The following is a 23,445-nucleotide window of genomic DNA, read 5'->3' as shown; positions in this document are numbered from 1 at the left end:
CAAAATACCGAATATCGGGGGTACCGTTATATGGGGGCTATATGAAGACGTGGACCAGCACAGAAAATTTTCTGTCTTAGGCTCTAGTATCCATTACGAACTTCAAATAACAAATTTGAAATAATTCCGGTGAATAATGTCGCTAAAATCATCAAAATACCGAATATCGGGAGGTACCGTTATATGGGGGCTATATGATAACTCGGACCTACATGGCCCATTTACGAACTTCACCTGCCTACTGGGAAAATATACATGTGTGCAAAATTTTAGCATTCTATCTCAATTTGTTCGAAAGATAGCGTGATTACAACAGACAGACAAACAGACAGACGGACAGACAGACAGACACACAGACAGACAGACGGACATGGCTAAATCGCCTTAGAATTTTACGCTGATCAAGAATATATATACTTTGTTGGGTCTGACATGAATATTTCGAGGAGTTACAAACGGAATGACAAAATTAATATACCCTCCATAGTATGGTGGAGGGTATAAAAAACATAAAGTGGGTGACGGGAACCTATATAGACAATTTTATACTTTAAGGATTGTTATCTACCAAATTTTCTTAAATACCAAATTTGAGACATTTTCGTGGGTAAAATTGACTAGGATTATCAAAATACCGAATATCAGTGAGTACCGTTATATGTGCGCGTAGGAAAACGTGGACCTATCCATGCAATGTTCTGTCATCGGAGCTAGAACCGATTACGAACTACAATTGCCAATTTTTGGACAAATCCGTTAAAAATGTGACTAAAACATAAAAACGCCGTATATCGAGTGGTACAGATATATAGAGGCTATACGAAAACGTGGACATATATGTACAATGTTCCGCCACCGGAACTAAAAATATCATTTTTTAGACAATTCCGTAAAGAATTGTGGCGAAAATCATCAAAAAATCCCGAATATCGGGAGGTACCGTCACATGGGTATACGAAAAAGTGGGCCTATATGCACAATGTACCGCCACCACAGCTGGAACCCAATACGAGCTACATGTTCACATTTTTGACAAACCTGTAAATAATTTGACTAAGACCATTAAAGTACTGAATATCGGTAGGTACCATTATATGGGGGCTATACGAAAACATGGACCTACACATGCAATGTTGCGCCACCGGAACTACAAATACAATTTTTTAGACAAATCCGTAAGAAAATGTGGCGGAAATCATCAACATACCGAATATCGGAAGGTTACCGTTGTAAGGAGAGAACAAATCTACCGAGGATCCTAATTTTCAAGTTTCATGTAATTTGGTTGGAAATTGAAGCTTTCAAAATATCAAAAACCGGGAGGTTGCGTTATATGAAGGCCATACCCAAGTACAAGAAGAGAACAGATTTATCAAAAACCTTAATTGTCAAGTTCCCTCTTAATTGGAAATTTTGGCAGAAACCTTCAAAAATCTGAAGTTATCGTTGTATGGAGGCTATAAATAAACTTGAACCCAATTTCAATACCTATCAGCCTTCATATAATATCTTTTTTAATCTTTTTGCCAAATTTCAAAGGTCTACAACAAATAATGTGGACTCTATCGTGATTTCAAAAGACAGACAGCAAGACATACACTTAATTTTTACGCAGATCAAGAATATACATAGTTTTTGGGGTCTTCGACGTGGTGTTGCTAACAGAATGATGTAATGATGATGAATGGTGGAGCGTATAATTATAACCTCCCTTTTTCCCGAAATGTTTCAAAAAATTTTAGTGCGTATAAACGGTGTCTGCTCTTCTTAAGGATAATAAATCCAATCCCAAATGTAAAGCTCAAGAGAAAATATAAGAAATTCACCACCATGAGACAAGAGAGTAAGAAACACTTCTCCTTCATTCGAATCTTCCTTCTACCTCAATCGCACATATCTCTTTCAGATGTCATGTGACTTTTTTATACCTTCTACCTTACATAGTATGGAGAGTATGTTAAGTTCGTCATGCCGTTTGTAACTGACCAAAATAATAATTTTAGCCCTAACGAAGTTTATATATTCTTGCTCAGCGTAAAATTCTATGACGTTTTACCCCTGACCGTCCGTTCATCGTATGTTGTAATCACGCTATAGTTAAAACGAATTAAGATAGGAAGCTAAAATTTTGCACAGATCAGTCTTTTGTCTGCAGGCAGGTCTCGTTCCAAGATGAGCTACATCGGTCCACGATATCGTATAGCCCCCATGTAACGGTGCCCCTCGATATCCGGTACTTTGATGATTTTAGCCACATTTTTTCAATGGAATTGCCTAAAAGACCCACACAAGGAGTTCGTACCGTACATCCCGATATCCGGTATGTTAATGATTTTAGCTAAATTATTCAATGGAATTGTCTGAAAATCCACCCAAGGAGTTCCTTCTGAGTACTTTGCCCCCATTTATAAGTCCACGATATCGTCCAGACCCAGTAAAACATTATTCAATTTAACTATATCAAATACTTCCTTCAAATGATATTGTGAGTCCCTTGGCGATTTACACATTCTGCCTTCTTCAAACTTCAAATATTATGCTTTAAACGAAAGTGGAATTTTCACGCCTGACATGGATGTGAAGAAATCGTCTACACAACGAAATAATGCCCACCACTTCCTAACCCCTTTAGATATGCATCATTTATTTATCGTTTATAAGAAAATCATTTCAGTTTCCGTTGAGTCGCCGCATGCCGGCACAAACAGACAGTCCCACTCCATTATCGCAAGAAAAAAGTTAAATTATGTTATTAAAGTTTAAATGACCCATATTTATTGGATACAAAGAAAATGAAAAAAAAAAAAAAAAAAAACACGAAACGAAATCGATTCCACTGAGAGACACAAGTTGTTGGCCTCTACGACGACGAAGTCGGTATAGAGTCGTATACCAAACCAAAAAAAAAACATTTCATTATTGATGATAACTGCCCATAAAAAATACAGTAAACAACTAAACAACGCCAGGCATTGTGTCACATCTCATACCCATGAGAAAATTGTTTTCCACCAAATGAAAAACGAAAAACAAAAAAATCTGAATTGTTATCAAAACAAAAAGATAATTTAAAACTAGAAACAAGTATCGTTATATATCGATTGGACACAGAAGATTTAGAATGTTGAGAAAGGCAAATGGAAAATGTTTCCAAAGTCCTTCTCACTTTCATTTTGGAAAATCTTCAAAAAAGGAGAGGAAGGGGAGATGGGGGAGAAAGTAGGAATATCTGTTTATAGTTTTTCTATGCATGCTGCAGAGTTTTATTCAGAATAATTTCAAATTTTATTCAAATTGGGTAATACCCAGCCTATACTGAGACTATATTAAGTATCGTCTTGTTTTCTACAAGTTTTTCTCTTCAATAAACACTTTCCCTTTCCTCCCTCTCTCTCTCTCACTCTCTTTGCATTTTTCATACCAAATTATAACACATTTATTGCAATTCGAACAACACTTTTCATTGCTTCACATCCCCAATCGGTTACAGCCACATTATGACCTCTCAGAGCAATTGTCTTCTCGTTTTCGATTTCAATTGACTCCATTGTAATCGCTTCCTTATATTCGATTTATTCAGTTCTTTTATCCAATTTTTAAATCTCACTAAGGTCACTCAGTAAATATACATACAAACAAAAAATACAAATGGGGTATACTGATATGTGTGTTACAGTAGCGTGGTAAATATGTAATACCATTGAGAAAATAAGATAAGAAGAAAAAAGGTCTAACATTCACACACCCCATGATGTGTGTGTGTGTTTTTTTTTAATCCCAGCAAACCATATTTTCTGAGTTTAGACAGAAATCGCTTCGAAATTTTCGATTTGGCGTCCAATGAAGTTTTGACCATTCCTCCAACAGAAATCTTGGATAAAATCTGAAGTTTTGTCGAAGGCAAAAAAAAAAACAGTAAAGGAAGTCCTAAAGTCGGGCGGAGCTGACTTTATGATACCCTACACCACATAGCTAATTTAGTAGAGCTCCACACAACAATTAAAAGATTTGATAGGAGAATTTAATCATACACGCTATGATTATAATTGTAATTTAAAGTTCAAAGGACTAAATATGCCGAAGCATTTGTATCTTTTAAATTCGGACTTGTATTGTCCATTTGGTGCAAAATTAATTCGAAATCAGATAAAGATGTATATGGGAGCTATATCCAAATCTGAACCGATCTCGATAAAATTTGGCAAAGATATTTCTGATCTGTATTTGATATATTTCCCTGAATATCGTTGTTACGGAGTGCATATTACGGCTGTGGGTAGCACATACAACAAATCGGATGAACCATATATATGGGAGCTATAGCTATATCTGAACCGATCTTCACCAAATTTGGCATACTAGCTTCTAGACTCAATTCGGTAGTGTGTGCCAAATTCCATCTTATTTGGGCAAATATTAGACGTCTGGTGTACAATAAAAGGTAAATCGGACGAAGTTATATATGGCAGCTATATCCAAATCTGAACCGATCTCGATAAAATATAGCAAAGATATTTCTGAGCTGCATTTAATAAATTTCCCCAAATATTGTTGTTACGGAGTGCATATTACGGCTGCGAAGGATAAAAATAACAAATCGGATGAACAATATATATGGGAGCCATAGCTATATCTGAACCGATTTCGATCAAATTTGGCATACTTATTTTCAGGCCTAATTTGGTTGTATGTGCAAAATTCCATACTATTCGGGCTGATATTACACGTTTGGTGCACAAAAAATGCAAATCGGACAAAGATATATATGGGAGCTATATCTAATTTTTGACCGATTATCTCCAACTACAATAGGGTTCGTCCTTGGGCCAAACAAATGTTGTTTGGAAAGTTTCATCTCAATCGGATAATAAATGCGATCTGCATTTTGTTCAATACATGGACAGACGGACGGACAGACGGACTGGCATGCATAAATCAACTCAGAAAGTGATTCTATGGAGATCCTCAAAAGTAACTATAGAGATAGACCAATCTCGCTTCCTTCTCCATGTTACAAACAAATGCACAAAGACTAATACCCTTACCACTATGTGTTGTAGGGTATAAAAAAACTATAAAAAACAAATCTTAGCAAAGGACAAAAGTCGGTGGGGGCAAACTATGTGATAACCTATATTACTATTAGCCATTTGGTGCAACAAAAAAAAAACTGAAATCGGTTAACATATATCTAGGATCTATAAAATTTGACAGGGGTAATTGTGAGCTCCGTCAGTTATCTGGTATCAAAATTACTGTGGAGTGCATATTACGCAAATGAAGCACTTAAAACCCTAAATCGGATGAAAAAAATATATGCGAGCTATAGCTATATCTGAGCAGATTTGCACCAAATTTGGCACACGGGGTGAGATAAAAACACTACAACCAACTTCAGACAGCTGTCATTTCTAAGCCACTCATCCGACAGCAGTTAAAATTATTCCAGTGACAGCTCATTATATTGTTTACAAGCGTACAAAAGCATATTGGTGAGAATTTTCCGGAAAAAAAGTTATTCGTGATGGAATTCAAGCGTGATGGAATGATTTCTTTATATTTGACAGGAATGCCACAAGTGGCTATCGTTAGAGCACTCCAGCATTTAAATGTGAATAAATCTTTTGTGTTTCGTACCATCGCTCGTTTCAGTGATACTGGTAACATAGCCCGACGTCAAGGAAGTGGAAGTGGATCAGCAGAAATGGTTCGAAATGTAAAGAAGCGACTTGATCAAAGCCCGCATCGGAGTGGCCGAAAAATGGCTCGTGAGCTGAACATATCGGCAAATATTGCAAAATGAGTTCGGGGTAAAGCCATTACAATTCTAAAAAGTGCAAGAACTTAGACCGCAACAGAAAGAAAATAGACTCAAAATAGCTGAAGAGTTGCTTCGCTTGACCGAAAGTGGTGAACTGCCGAATTTGGTTTTCTCCGTCTCCGATGAGAAAACATTCGTTGTCCAGCAGTTTGTAAACAAACAAACTGATCGCGTTTACTTGCCAAAGAGGTCAGCTGAAAATGTACACCTTCGCTTGGCCACCTGAACTCAAGCGCCGACCATGGTGATGGTGTGGGCCGCTACAACAGCCGATGGTCGCTCTCCGCTCGTATTAATCGACCGTGGCATCAGAATATATGCCAAATATTATCGAGAAAATATTCTGGAAGATGTATTAAAGCCTTGGGTAAGCAAACATTTTGGCCACAGACCTTGGACATTCCACAGATCTTGGACTCAGCCCGCGCCACCCAAGAATGGTTACAAAATGAAGTTCCTCGCTTCATTTCCAGCTCACAATGTTGGTTGGCACTAAAAAATACCACAGTGTCGATCACCTCAAGCAAGCGCTTCGCCAGGAATGGGCCAAAATACCTCAGAGCAACATTCGGGCAGCGTGTAATGGTTTCATTGCCCGTTTAAAGGCCATAATTCGTGCCAAAGGTGACCAATTCGAACAAGTCTAAACTTATTCTAAAATTTGATGCTATTTCCGACATTTTTTGCTTTCTTTCAATAAAATTAAAAAAATTTAAAAATTATGGCGTTTGACTTTGTTGCAGTTTTTTTTAACTCACCCTGTATATGCTTCTATGCTGTATTCGGTAGGAAGTGCCAAAATTCACTCCATTTGGACTGATATTAACCATTTAATGCAGAAAAGATTGAAATCGGATAAAGATATATATGGAAGCTATATCCATGTCCGAATCGATATTGACAAAATTTGATGCACGTATTTCGAAGCTATATTTGATATCTGGCACCTACAACTATTGTTGTGGAGTGCATATAAAGGATGTGAATGACTTTAACATCAAATCGGATGAAATTGTGAATATATGGGAGCTATAGCTATATCTGAACCGATTTTCACCAAATTTAAAGCACTTGTTTTTAGACTGAATTCAGTTAATTTGGGCTGATATTAGCCATTTAGTGCACAATATATAAACCTGATATCGGTTGAAGATATATATGGAAGCAATATACAAATCTAATCCGATCTCGCTAAAAGACAGAGGAATTTCTGGGCTGGTACCAAATATCATTCTTGGGGAGTCCATATTACGTGTGTGTGGACTTAAAATCCCAAATCCGATGGAACGTATATAGATGAGAGCTATAGGTATATCTGAACCGATTTTCAGCAAATTTGTATCAAACTGCAGGTCATTTAGACTGATATTGGCCATTTGGTGCACACTCATCGATTGAAGATATGTGGAAGCTATATTTAAATCTGATCCGATTATCACAAATTTCAATAGGACCGTTCTTCATCTCAATCGGATGATAAATGCAACCTGAATTTTGTTCACAAAGATACATGGAAAGACGGATGCACGGACTGACATGTATAAATCAACTCAGGAAGTGATTTTATGAGGATCCTCAAAAGTAACTAAGGGTCTCGCTTCCTTCTCCATGTTACAAACACATACACAAATACATAATACTCATAGTACTATGTGGTGTAGGGTATTAAAATATCGCTAGTCTTTCAAAAAGTTACAAATTGCGACTTTAGTCGAACAACGGTAACCCTGCCCCACCCTGATTCAGTTCTTAAGATTTTGCACACTTTGCTCTCAGATGTTTTGAAAATCATGTGACTTTTTCCAAATCTATTGAACTTTCACTACTGGGTTTGCTTGGCTGTGATGCTAACATATCGTTGGGGGGTTATTCCGCTGGCTTATGCTTTGTGTGCATACAGCCCCTGTGTATGTGTGTACATATGTTTCTTCTTTGTGAAATGTTAGATTCCTTGGAATTCGTCTTGCTTGCTTCTTTTGAAAAGGGGTTTCTTGTTCGGCTGTAATCATTTGTCAAACGATTTATTTCAATTACACTAAATCACATATTTTTGTTACATGTCCTCGCTTTCTTTTTCTTGGGTTTGTTTCTCTTCTCGGTGGTTAAAAGCAAAGTTAAACATTCTCATTTATATTGATTACAGATTTACAAGGTCATGCATAAAAATAAAGGGTTATTTCCGCTATCATGAAAATGTTTAAAATCTAGGCAGTTTTGAGAAAAAAAAAAAAAAAAACACGGGTTAAAAAATGGCATGGAGACATTTAGGTTACATTATTCTACATTTATGAAATCTCCTACGAACAAAAAATGTAAAAAATCAGTTGAATCCGGCCAGACCTAACTTCTAATGATTATTGCTATTTGAAAAACAAAACTTTTGAACTTTCTTATATATATATAAAAGCCGGGGCCCGCATGTCGAGCAATATATTTTTTTTCTCGCTAGTTAGAGCTTACAATGGAAAAATTGTAAAAAAACGTATAAATATGAATTAAATCTTCGATATATCGATTATTATGAGGTACGGGAAAATAAGGTATATATCCTAATAGACCCATAAAGAAAAACCTCATGATTTTCAAAAAGCCCCACCAAGGAAGCACCTGTAGACAAACAGTCCCTAAAAGAAGAAGGGGTGGAGTAAAAGACCCAGCACAGAAAACTTATTAGAAGCTCTCCTCCAACTAGAAGAACCATACAGTTTCATTGCCGTTTGAAGGCCATAATTCATGCCAAAGGTGACTAATTCGAACAAATCTAAACTTATCTAAAATTTGATGCTATTTCCGACATTTTTGCTTTCATTGAATAAAATTTAACAAAAAAAAAAAAAATGTTTTTTTATCTCACCCTGTACAGAAGGGCTGGCCGTGGGTAGAGCATGGCTAGATCGACATCAAATACCCTGAAACGGATTTCGTGCAAAGAGACCTTGGGTCTACAACTGTTGTATGACACATTTTGGATGTACCAAATTTACTTTATTTCTTTCTTCATAAGATAAACACATTAAGTGTCATTCTATTAAGCAAATATCGATAAAAAATATCTTCTATAGCAAGAAGACCCATAAAGTCCATTGTGTAGCAAAATACAATAAGGGGCCAACATTGACGGAACAACCCGCAGGGTATCTTTAAAGTGGAAATATCACCATTATACAGAGGATCCCAAAAGGAATACATAGATATACCCATCAAGGAATCTTTTATAAAACAAGTAAAAAAGGGTGTGAGTTTGGCAGGGCCGAACTTTAAATATGATTTTGGCAATTTTCAAAAAAAACATCCGTTAATAATTCTGTTAAAATCTTAAAATCACCGAATGTAGCCATTATATTAGGCCCTATATGATGACATGAACCTGCAAAGGCTACTTTTGTCATACGCCATTACAATATCCAAACGCTAAACTTCAATAAACAAATTCGGTGCATAATGTAGCTAAAACCATCAAAATACTTCAAATACCAAATTCGAAACAATTTCGGTGAATAATGTCGCTAAAACTATCAAAATACTGAATATCGGGGGTACCGTTTTATAGGGGCTATACGAAGACGTGGACCTGGACAGACAATTTTCTGTGTTAGGATGTAGTATCCATTACGAACTTCAAATACAAAATTCGAAACAATTCCGGTGAATAATGTCTCTAAAATCATCAAAATACCGAATATCTGGAGGTACACTTATATGGGAACTATACGAAGACGTAGACCTGCACAGACAATTTTCTGTCTTAGGCTCTAGTATCCATTTCGAACTTTAAATACCAAATTTGAAACAATTCCCGTAAATAATGTCACAAAAATCATCAAAATACCGCGTATCGGGAGGTACCGTTATATGAGGGCTATACGAAGACGTGGATCTACATGGTCCATTTTCAATACCAAAAGTCCCGCAGACACACTTGAGTAAAATTTTATCAACCTAATTCATTTCGTTCGGAACCTAATGTATATGTGCTATACGTGAAGGATCCCTTCAGAGGTCTTTTATAAACAGAAGAATTTTTACAATACCTTTAACTTATGGAAGATATATGAAAGTGTCTTCTATAGGGAGAAAACTGGGGAAATAGAAGAGGTTTTAAGACCCCTTAACTTGATCAGAAATATTCTATTGAGAAAATACCCATCAAGTGTTCTTCTGTAGACAGAATACCTACAGAATAACGATAGACAGAAAACCTCTTCAAGTGGTTTTCAGTAGATATAAGATCCAAGTGGTGCACCAAGGGATCTACATTATCTGGAACCCAACCAAGAACAAATCCAGATGTTACAATGAAAGGCCCATCAAAACTGTATCTATAGAATAAGTAGTCAGCAATTGGCCTTCCATAAATAGAATACTATTTGAAATCTTTACTAATAATGTAGGTCTTTATTTCATAGACATATGACATTCGATTAAAAAAGAGCGATGGGTGATTTTGAGAATATATATTTATACCCTACACCACATAGTGGTAAGGGTATTAAGTCTTTGTGCATTTGTTTGTAACATGGAGAAGGAAGTGAGATAGACCCATAGTTACTTTCGAAGATCTCCATAGAATCACTTTCTGAGTTGCTTTATGCATGTCAGTCCGTCTGTCCATGTATTCTTGTGAACAAAATGCAGGTCGCATTTATTATCCGATTGAGATGAAATTTCCTAAACAATATTTGTTTGGCCCAAGTACGAACCCATTTGAAATTGGAGATAATCGGTAAAAAATTATACATAGCTCCCATATATATCTTCGTCCGATTTGCCTTTTATTGTGCACCAAACGTGTAATATCAGCCCGGATAGTATGGAATTTGGCACATACAACCAAATTATGCCTGAAAATAAGTATGCCAAATTTGATCGAAATCGGCTCAGATATAGCTATAGCACCCATATATATTATTCATCCGATTTGATATTTTTGTCCTCCGCAGCCGTAATATGCACTCTGTAACAACAATATTTGGGGAAATATATCATACAGCTCAGAAATATCTTTGCCAAATTTTATCGAGATTGGTTCAGATTTGGATAACAAAATTAGCAAAGTGGTGTAGGGTATCATAAAGTCGGCCCGCCCGACTTTAGGACTTTCTTTATTGTTTTTTTTTTTTTTATAAATTAATTATGCATACTTTTGTCAGCAATGTTTTTTTTTTTTTTTTTTTTTTTTTTTGGAACATATGTTAAATTATACCTTTTTAACAATTTAATATTAATTTAAATATTTTCAAAAATAAAAAAATTCATTCCCTTTTTTCAACTCGCAAAATTTTCCATCAAATTTAACTTTAACTTTTATTTCAAAAAATTCTAATACGAAATTTGAAAAAATACTTTCATTCACCCATCCTGATGCATACCTGTTTACAGCTGTTGTCGTTTTTTTATTGTTGTCTGCCATGCCATTTTGAAAATATGCAAAATAGTTTAACAACACAAATTATTTGTGGGCATATTTTATCTATTACACCGTAAAAAACAACAACAACAGCAACAACTTTTCAACAACATTTTAAACTTACTTTTACTCGGTGTAATTGTTTTTTGGTATGACGAAGTAGAAGAAGACTTCTCCGAAATGTTGCAATGTATCATCGTAATCATGCCAGCACACGCACGCACACACACACACATGTTGTTTGCCATCAGCCAGATAACAACATTTAAAGGTAATTGAAAAATTAGACATTTTATTACCAAAAACTTTTGTTGGTAGGTAGTTAAAACTCATTTAATTATTAAGGCATTTGCCTGTTGTAATCGAAAAGTTTTGCACAAGTGCACAAGGCATGGCAAGGTGTTGCGGGAAAATAGATAAGAATTGGAGGATGTGGGGATTGTTCGAATGTAAGTGTGGTTGGTTTTGGGTGATGAATCAGAAGAAAATAATGCAATAATGTGTGAAAAAGTTGTTAATTCGTCAAAGTTTGTCAATAAAAATTCTATTTGCAGCGAGTTAAATTTGATTGCATATCATAGTGGAATCAGAGCTGTCTTCAATCGACAATTTGGTGTTTTCTATATAAAATGCCTAAAACTTAATCTAAAAATGGAAAATATCACATTTCATTTCCGCACTTTGATTTCGATATTGCGGCTTAACTGTTTCTGATTCCTTGTCTACTTCTGAGATATTTTTCCAAGGAAAACAGTTTTAAAAGAATTTTTGTCTTTGTTATCTGTGGTAAAAGAACAAAAGATTATATAGAAATGATGCCTTTGATAAATGACAACAACACTGTGCGACAAACTAATATTTTTTCAATAATTACAGGAAAGCTCCAGCAAATTATGATAAAAGAACTGAAAATAGAAGGCACGGGTATCAATTTTTATACCCTATACCACAAGGGGATCAGGGTATTATGTCTTTGTGCATTTGTATGTAACAGGCAAAAGGAAACGAGATAGAACCATAGTTCCTTTTGATGATCTGCATAGAATCACTTTCTGAGCTGATTTATGCATGTCAGTCCGTCTGTCCGTCCGTCCGTATGTCCATGTATTCTTGTGAACAAAATGCAGGTCGCATTTATTATCCGATTGAGATGAAATTTTCCAAACAACATTTGTTTGGCCCGAGGACGAACCCTACTGAAATTGGAGATAATCGGTCAAAAGTTAGATATAGCTCTCATATATATATCTTCGTCCGATTTGCTTTTTATTGTGCACCAAACGTGTAATATCAGCCCGAATAGTATGGAATTTTATACATACAACCAAATTAGGCCTGAAAATAAATAAATAAATGCCAAATTTGATCGAAATCGGTTCAGATATAGCTACAGCTCCCATATATATTGTTCATCCGATTTGTTATTTTTGTCATCCGCCGCCGTAATATGCACTCTGTAACAACAATATTTGGGGAAATATATAAAATACAGCTCAGAAATACATTTGATAAATTTCATCGAGATCGGTTCAGATTTGGATATAGCTCCCATATATAACTTCATTCGATTTACCTTTGATTGTGCACCAAACGTCTAATATTTGCCCAAATTGGATGAAATTTGGCACTTACGACCGAATTTAGTCTAGAAGCTAGTATGTCAAATTTGGTGAAGATCGGTTCAGATATAGCTATAGCTCCCATATATACTGTTCATCCGATTTGTTGTATTTGTTACCCACAGCCGTAATATGCACTCCGTAACAACGATATTCAGGGAAATATATCAAATACAGCTCAGAAATATCTTTGCCAAATTTTATCGAGATCGGTTCCGATTTGGATATAGCTCCCATATATATTTTTATCCGATTTCAAATTAATTGTGCACCAAATGGGCAATACAAGTCCGAATTTAAAAGATACAAATGCTTAGGCATATTTAGCCCTTTGAAATTTAAATTATAACTAAAATCATAGCGTGTAGGATTGAATTCTCCCATAAAAACTTTTAATTGTTAAGCGCAGCTCTATTAAATTAGCAAAGTGGTGTAGGGTATCATAAAGTCGGCCCCGACCGACTTTAAGACTCAGTCATATGGAACGAGAGATGGTAGATATCATTTAATACAACCAAATGGTTCATTATCGAAATAACGGTTCTAGACTGTAGGTCTCTTTGGACCATATCCGTTTCAGGACATTTAGAGTCCAAAGAGAAAGAATAGTCCGATTTTGCTCCAACTTTGCAAATCTCAACATTTGCATCAGTTGTAGATCAGGTGCGAAAATAGACAATATCGGTCCACTCCATCAAGTATCTACCCCACAAAGGGTCAAAATGGTGAATAATTATAACTCTTAAAAAATGTGAAGTAAAAGTCCGATTATCTTCAAATTACACACTTCACAATATTTTTATTAACTCAAGGTCTGGTGTGAAAATGGAATATATCGATCCACTCCTTAAGTACTTCCACCAAAAAAAGTTAAAACTATTTCAATATCCATGAAGTTCATAAAACGCGAAATTACATCAAATTCAGGTTGGGACATCTTTATACTTGTAAGATCTGTTATAAAGACGGTACCTCCCAAAACCATGGTTTAAGATTTCAGTAAACAATACGCTCAAAGAAGGCGAAATATGCATCTAACTCTCTTCAAATTTCACATAGACTTTTTTCTAGCACACGATCTGCTGTGAAGATGATAAATACCTGCGAACCTGCGGGTAACAGAAGACTCTTTCTCAAAATTTTACAATTTTCAATACCTTTATCTGTCATAGCTTGCGAAAGGAGTGAGCTAACTTGCGAAACAAGTCTCTTAACCAGAACCATGCCAATATTCGTATCAGTTTTAGACGAATTATGGAAAATGGAATACTTCGGTTGACTATATGTGCTACCACAACCACATTTTAACATTTTCTAAAAATTATCACATATCTCATACAAAATGAAGGAAGTAACCAGTATAGTCCAGACCTCCTATATCCACACCATATATATTTAGGTCCGATACTAAATGGAAAATATTGGCCTATTCCTTCGAAACCTACTCCATAGAGGGTCAAACATTTGAATAATGATAACAGAAGTAAAAATACATTTAAATAATTGAAAATTGGCTAAGGGTATACATCTGTGGGCAAAACCGACTGATACTTGTTTTAATAAATATGAATTTCTGAAATTTGAGTAAAATTTAGAGATTTGACGTCAGGACCTACGGTACAATTTTATGATAAGTAATTTTTGTAGACTATTTTGACTTGCGAAGGTCCTCTTTAAAGGGGATTTATAGCTTTATCTTGAAAAAAGAGGACTAATATATGATTCTCGCTTTTCTGCAAAATTTTCAATAAATTCAGATAAAGTCAACGAATTTCAGGGAATCTTAATCCGAATATTTCAAAAAATATAGAAATGGAGGGGAATTTCCAATCAATTTTAGTTACATTGCGATGCAATCTTTAAAAACGAGAATATGCTTCGTCTTTCTCTACTATCGTAATCCGCTAGGGGTTTCCTGCATGTTTTATGTTGCACAGTGTAATTAAAATGGTTTCCATAACACCGAAGGGGTCATTTTCCCTCTCCCAATTGAAAATCCGTGGAAAAATATTCGCAACATTTTTCCATTGAAATATAATAGTTATAGAATTCCTAAAAAGTTGTTAAAGCGATCCTTTGTTCCTTTTGTTATTTAAAAAAATCCACAAAGTTCTTCATCTAGTCTTAAATTTCATTCAATCGGTTTGGTTAAACAAACAAAATTTTATGAATATCTCTAGCCATTAACATTTTGTATAAAATTCGATATTTTCTTTATGGTCCATAAGAAATGTTGCGTCTAATGACCTTCATCACAATCGTTCGTTTTTTGCGCTTCCCCTTTTCATGTTCCTAACGATTTGTTTGTTTGTTTGCTTGCCAGCTTTCTTTACAAACAAAATAACATCATTTCGTATCGCATCGCAAAAGAAGTAAAACTATGAATTTAAAGTATTATGACATGCCATATTTTAAATTGTGTTATAAAACTTTCATTTTATGCACGAAACGAAATATACCTCCGCACGCTTTGATTTCCCTTTTTTTCCGAAACGAAAATTAGTCGATATTAGCTTACAACATGTTGACGTTGACACAGCTTCTGATGCTACTTCTTCGAGCTTCGAGTTCTTGGTAGTGTTTTTCGTTTTTGTCTTCCGTCCAGGGTTGTGATGATGCTGATGATGGCAATGCCGCTACTTTTGATGATGACGATGCTGGTGGTGCTGCCACCACTGCCGTGGCTTTTCTTGCTTTTGCATTGGCTTTCAAAGAAATCAAGTGGCGGCATATTAAAGGCAAAGGAGAAGGCTGCTTAAGCAAATTTTATTATACTCCACCCTTGCCAAAACAAAAACAAAAAATGAAAATCAAAAAAGACAACATCTCTTTTAAGTCCATCCAATTTTGTCATCTTGGCTTTTCCTTCACCAAAGTCTGAAAACCTTGAATAACATTAAAGTTGCAAAAAGAAAATATATTTTCTTAAGGATAAATTTAAAGTAGTAAATAAATTTAAAATGACGAAAACTGGGAGTTGAGTTTGGGTAATGAAAAAAATGCAATGATTAAATTTGAAAAAAAAAAATTAAAAGAATAGATTAGCCAATTTATAAATCAAAGAAAAAAATCAATTGAACGAAGCCAAAATTGTACTTCCAATGGCTCGTGTTTCTAAATGTTTTAGGTATTTAACCCCTTTTTTGGGGGCTCAAAATAGAAATCAAAGTCAAGGATAGGGTCAAAATAGAATCCAATAATTTTTCGAGATGTTCGCATAATATTTAGGGTATAAAATGCACCAAAAACTAAATATCTTGAATTTGTAGGCCACAATTACAGACCAACTAAACCCGGAGTTTTTTAAGGACTAAAAGAAACTTTGATTTTTTAAATAACATTTTTTCAAGGATCTTTTAGGCTTTAAACGAGGAATTTTTAAAGCATATTTTTAAGGACCCTTTAGGCAACAAAAATGGATTTTTCTAAAGGATATTTTTTTAAAGTCCCTTAAGGCTACAAACGTGAATATTTTAAAGAATATTTTTTCAAGGACCAACAGAAACGAGGATTTTTTAACGAATACTTTTTAAAGAAACAACAGACACCTGCATTTTTTAAAGGATATTTTTAAGGACCCACAGTAACGTGTATTTTTTAAAGAATATTTTTTCAAGGCCCGACAGTAACGTGAGTTTATAAAAAAATATTTTTATCAAGGACCAACTGAAATGTGAAATTTTTAAAGAATAATTTTTCAAGAACCGAAACGTTGATTTTTTAAAGAATGCTTTTTCAAGGACCCTTAGGTTTATAAATGTGGAATTTTTAAAGAATATATTTTCAAGATCCCACAGAAACGTGGATATTTTAGGGAATATTTTTTCCAGAACCAATAGAAACCTGGATTTTTAAGAACCAACGGAAACGTGGATTTTTTAAGGAATATTTTTTTAAGAACCAACCAACGTGCATTTTTTAAGGAATATTTTTTTAAGAACCAACGGAAACGTGCATTTTTTAAGGAATATTTTTAAGGAAACTTAAGGCTATAAACGTGGAATTTTTAAAGAATATTTTTTAAGGACCACCAGAAACGTATATCTCTTACGTAATATTTTTTAAGGACCAACAGAATCGTGGATTTCTTACGGAATATTTTTTTAAGGACCAACAGAAACGTGGATTTCTTAGGGAATATTTCTTCAAGACCCCTGAAGGATATAAACGTGGGATTTTTAAAGAAAATTTTTCCAAGGATCCATGGGGCCATATATGTGGAATTTTTAAAGAATATTTTTTCAAGGTTCCTTAAGACCATAAACGTGGAATTTTTAAAGAATTTTTTTTTCAAGGATCATTAAGTCATAAACACGGAATTGTTAAAGAATAGTTTCAAGATGCAAAAGAAACGTGGATTTTGGAAATAATGTTTTTTCAAGGACCAAATGAAACGTGTGTTTCGTAGGAATATTTTTTCAAGGGCTAAGAGAATCGTGCATTTTTTAACAATTTTTTTTGAGGGCCAAAGGAAATGTGGATTTAAAAAAAAAAAAAACAATATTTTCAAGGACCAAGAGAAGCGTGATTTTTTTAAGAATCACTTTTCAAGGACCAAATGAAACATAGATTTTTTAAAGAATATTTTTTCAAGAACTAAAGGCAACGTGGAGGAATATTTTTTCAAGGCTTCGTTTATAAGGGATACAACCCTTTTGTACGATTTATGACATTTCTTCAGCTATACAATGAACCAAAAAAAAAAAAAAAATACGCATGCATAAAATACGTAGAGTGCTCTCCTACCTAACATAGTATTCTGAAAATACTGTATATAAGGATTATATAGGTCTGACGTAGTTTCAATATAAAGGTACCACCAGATTTAAGATACATTCCGAGTTTTAGTCAGAGTTTCGAAAAGAATTTACTGTAAATTAGTATTTTGTGTTCCCGGTATGTAGAAGACAACCTGGCAAAGAACTGTTCATAAAGGTGCAAGTTTTGATATAGTCTAAATAGAACGATTCCTCCCGATATTCGGAATTTAGTGAAATTTTATCCAGATTTATTAATGGAATTATTTCCAAAATTGGTATTATGTGTCCGCAATCGGCATCGCCTTTAATGGTGGACAACAAAGGTTTACATTTTCGAAAGTACCAATACAACCTACCGATATTTGGTAATTTGTGGTTTTATGCCACATTTTTTAGGAATTGTTTAAAATTTAGTGTTTGGTGGTCGGGCAACATCTCATATGATGGAAAGTAGCATATACAGGCCTACTTCTTCACATATCCTCCATATATATTTATACCACCATTGATATATATACCACTACTTTGACGATTTTAGTTAAATTTTTCAAAATTTGTATAATGAGTCCACAATCGGCATGACCTTCCCTGGCAAATAATTGGCTATACATGTCTACATTTTCGCCATAGATATAGTTAGAGTTACCTAATGATACTCAGTATTTTGACGATTTGTGTCATATTTTTCAACGAATTGTTTAAAATTTTGCATTTTATATTCCGGTACCATCCTACGGCCGTTGCATATCCCTCATATGTAAGTACCTCCAGTATTATTTTTTTTTTAATTTATATTTTGAGTTTGCAATAGGCATCGCAATCCCTGGCAAATAATTAGCTACACAGGTCTACATTTTTGAAAGGACCCCTATAACTGTACCTAACGATATTTGGTTTTTCGTGATTTATGTCACATTTTTCGATGAATTGTTTAAAATTTCGCATTTGGTATTCGGGTACAATCTCCTATGACAGGAAGTTGCCTACACAGGTCCATATCCGACGTATATTGGTACCTCCCGATATTCGCTACTTTGACGATTTTAGTTATATTTTTTAAAAATGGTATTTGGAACTCGCAATAGGCATCGTCTTCCCTGGTAGATAATTGACTACAAAGGTCTACATTTTCACAAAGACCCAATATAACTGTACCTAACGATATTCAGTATTTTGATGATTTATGTCACATTTTTCGACAAATTGTTTCAAATTTGGTGTTTGGTGTTCGGGTAATATCTCCTTTGATATAGTTACATGCCTTCGCACATCCTCTATATATTGTTATCCGCCGTACGTTGACGATTTTAGAATTTTTTTCAGCAGAATCCGATTTGGACAGGATTAGGAAATTGTCTGCCAGAGAAGACAGTGTTTAGTCTTTTCTGGCAGATAATCAGCTAATCAGCTCCAAATTTTCGTATAGCCCCCATATAAATGTAGCTCCCAACCAACAGCATTTTATGAAGTTTTTCCTTTCAAATAGCGAAAGGTATTAAAAGTTCTTTCCGTTCGAACATAGCTGCTGCAAAGCAATATTCATTTGTTGCGAACCCATTGCAAATGTAACCCACAATATTCTCCACAATCTACCATTTGTTTCTATTTTCACCATTATTTTATTGTTTATTTCTCAATTTCATAAGGATTAAGTTTTAGTGCCACCAAAAACAAATTTCGGATATAAAAAAAAAACAAACACCAAAAAATGCGCGGAAATACTACTTGAAATCCTATAACATATTTCTTGCGGATTACAGGGTAAATACTTTGGTCTGTTGGGGCAAATAGTTGTTATGACCACTTCCACAGCAAAAAAAAGGAGAGAGAGAGAGAGAGAGATAAAAAAACACCATAGAAACTCCACAAATATGCATATCGTTATGCGCCACAATAAACACCTAAACGGGAAGAGCTTTATTTGTTAATGTAAACAAAAAAAAAAAAAGTACAAAAGTTTTAAAAACATATTTTTAAACATAGTATATACTCTGAATGTTAAAATGTTCATGAAAAATGGAAAGGTTTATGGGAAGGGTGAAGGGCGCTAGGATATTGGAAATTTTGAAAAAATCCAGTAAGTCTTGCAATACATATATTCTTTGCTCTTTAGAATATTTAAGATCAAAAAACACGTGTAATCCATCAGGAAATTGTCCTTTAGTCCCTCCAAGAGCTGTAGCTATTTCCTCGAATTCTTATTCCCTCTGGACAATTTACTCTAACGCGATTAACATTTAGCAGCAGCAGTGGTAGTAGTAATATTAGATATTTGAATTTTCTATGAAAATTCCATTGTCATGTAATGTAATTTGGTATTTTATTTATTTTCTCTTAGCAAATATCATTATTCCAGTGCTGTAATGCCACAATCGCACACACACAAAATACACTAACACACATAACCGGAAAAGAGGGAACACCAACAGCAATTTTATTGATTACTATTCGATTTAGTTTATATATCGAGAGTCCCTTTACATCTGCCCTCTCCTTGTTGTAACAGTAGTCCCGGACTGTCTTTTGTTTTATTTTTATTAGAAACTTGTTGTTGTCAACGAAGCAGAACACATATACTATGACACACCAACACGAACAATCACTTTCACTTTTCGTGATAGACTTAATTTGGTAGCCATCCACCAATGCCTCATTCACAACCCCGCGCAGCAACAGCAGCAGCATCTAGTGCCTAGTAGCCGTGCCAGTAGCTGTGATAGTCCTTATTGTTATTTTATTTGATTTTGGTTGCCTTAATATCATTAGCTTTGTAATGTCATTTTCTTAGGGCCATTTATATTGATTTCCTTTCGTGTCCTTCTTTTATTTCCGTTAGAAATTAGCTTTTTGGATTTTGGTGTTTATTATATATCCTTGGATAATGGGAAAAAATAGGAAGGAATGTTGGGGGGTTATGCTTATATCGCCACATATATTATGGAAATTATTGATGTTAGCTCTTTGAGGATAACAAAAAAGGTTGTCAACTAAAGGATAACAAAAATGTAATAATTTATTTACATATATAAGTATGGGCAAACGAGTATATGGTTGAATGGAGGAAAATAGTTTATGCCATTTAACAAGAGAATGTTAGGCTGATTTAAATATTTTCAATATAATATCGGACTGGATAAATATATAGATGTCAATGTTTTAAGATCTAATAGAAGATTTTTCTTGTTGAAAATTTAAAAAAAAATAAATAAAAGAAGTAAAAACAAGTAAGCAAAACCTATAGCCGTGCGGGGCCGACCATGTGATACCCTACAACACCACAATATGTTAGAAGCCCCCTTACGTCCAAATCCATTTTAGAAGATTTCGCTTTTGAAATTATGTCACCAGGGACATTTGCCCAATATTTACGCGCACCGTCGTGCTTTTAGTTGTGTGGTCCATTTTACAGCTAAATATAATCCAATGGTCATCCAAAATACCAGAATTCTTCTCTGTCCTTAACTTTTTTCTCAGACGTGTCGATTGGCTTCAATTGTGTAATCGTGAATTTTTTTTCTGCTTTTGGTTCATTTGAAACCCTAAATATTTTGCGAAAGTAAGAGGCCCCTCTGTACCTCCAAGTTTAGACTCATCTATATGATTTGCTGGTCTACGATATTTGGCTATATTCGTTAACGAAGTCAGCATAAAAAAGCCAGAAGTTTGCATTTTGTGTATTTCGGATATCGCCTGTAAGTAATGTTGGTAATTTTCCACACAAAAGTAGTTGTCCATTCTACCCGCTGTCCTTAACTCTAACTTCATACGAGATTTTGTGTCCATTGGTTTATATTTGTGACCTTTATAACGGCTGCAAAATCAGGAACATTTTTAGTTGTTGGTCAATTTTAAACCCTACATATATTGCGGACATCTTTGAAAAAAATAGGCCTAGCCCTTCTGAGTCTAACCCTTCCCTTATGAAAATTTTCGTGAGGATCGGACGATAATTGCAATAATTATATAATATCCCCAACCTGTGTTGTAAGGTGAAAAACTATTACAAAATATACACTTCAATATTATAAGTAAAATTGAAAAAATCGCATGCGATAAAAAATATGAAAATATAAAAAAATGTCACAAAATACTACAAAATTTAAATTAGCATCACAACTGGCATCTTTTTATGCGATTTTGTTCAGATTTTATGCTTTTATGCGAAGAGGGCATTCTGAATTGACAAAATTTGTCAAAATCGGTCCGGCCATTCTTGAGATATAAGCATTCTAGCTAACACCCCCTTCATTTGTATATACACATTGTATATACTCCGCTATATATATGCGATATATTTACTATTAGCATCGGTACGGGTCAGAATTTACCTTTTCGTCTCTTTGTGATTTTGTCGGGATTAAAAATATTCGAGGTTTAATGGGAAATTTTACTTTTATTTAACACAAATGTTGTGGCCTATTTCACCCACTAAATATTATCCGATTAAAACTGGAAGACTTCTGCCCAGCCCTAAGCTCTAGCCCCATGCTAACTTCCGCTTCGATTGGTCTATAATTGCGACCTGCAGAGCAGCTACAAAATCAAAAAATTGTTCAGTTTTTGGTCCATTTCAACCCCTTGATATTATGCGATCAGCTCCAAAAGAAATAGGGTTCTATTCTGGCCCTATCCCGACCTTCATTCCAAATTTAGTGAAGATTGGGCCAAAATTGCGACCTGTAGAGTAATTACAAATTAACATGGACAGACGGAAGGACGGACATACATAGCTAGATCGACTCAGCTCGGCGAGATAGGAAGTCCATATATACTTTCCTATGTGGGAAATCAATACTTCGGGGTGTTACATAATTTTTGGCCCAATCTAACTTATAATACCCCCAACACATAGTGTTGTAGGGTATAAAAAAACAAGTAAGCAAATGCTACAGTCGAGCGGGGCCGACCGTTGAATACCCTACAACACTATAATAAACCATACAGACCTACAGACAATTTTGCAGTTTTTTGGTCCATTTCAACCCCCAAATATATGGCGATCATCTCCAAAAAGAGTAGGCTTCTATTCTGACCCTCATCTTATCTCCATGCAAAATTTCGTAAGGATCGGGCCATAAATGCGATCTGTATATGATATCCTGATATCCTAACTACTTAGTTTTGTTAGCTGTAGATATATTACCAAATGTTTAATTCAAAATGAAAATATGCCAAAAATATGACAAAATTGAAAAAATATGAGAAAATTTTACAAAATCAATATTTTCATCTTTAGAGAGATATTTTTATGCAATTTTTTGGACGTTTTTTCTTTCCTGCCAAGAGGCCATTCTGAATTAATGAGAACTATCGAAATCAGTTCAGCCGTTCTCGACATATAAGAGATTTTTCAAGCATATCTTCTTTGATAGACATATATATCGCACATATTTTGCTATATATCCGATTTGTTGGATGTTAGCATCAATATAAAGACCAGAAGTAACCTTTTCATTGCTTTGTGATTTCGCCGGAATTTAAAATATTCGCGGTTTAATAAAAATTCTGAATTTTTTCAACACAAAAGATATGGTCTATTTTACCCGCTAAATATTATCCGATGACCACCCAAATTATTAGGCTTCTTCCCCGCCCTGAACTCTAGCTACATGCGGAATTCCATACTATAGTAGATGGTATAAAAACTGCAACCAACTTCAGGCTGCTGTCATTTCTAAGCCACTCGTTCGGCAGCTCTTAAAATTATTCCAGTGACAGCTCATTATATTCTTTACAATCCTACAAAAGCATTTTGGTGAGAATTTTTCAGAAATAAAGTTATTAGTGATGGAATTCAAGCCTGATAGTGTGATTTTTTTATATTTGGCTGGAAAACCA

This window comes from Musca domestica, unplaced genomic scaffold, assembly GCF_030504385.1.
Source record: "Musca domestica strain aabys unplaced genomic scaffold, Musca_domestica.polishedcontigs.V.1.1 12, whole genome shotgun sequence".
In the NCBI taxonomy this organism is placed as follows: Eukaryota; Metazoa; Arthropoda; class Insecta; order Diptera; family Muscidae; genus Musca; species Musca domestica.
Note: the sequence above shows the minus strand (reverse complement) of the source record.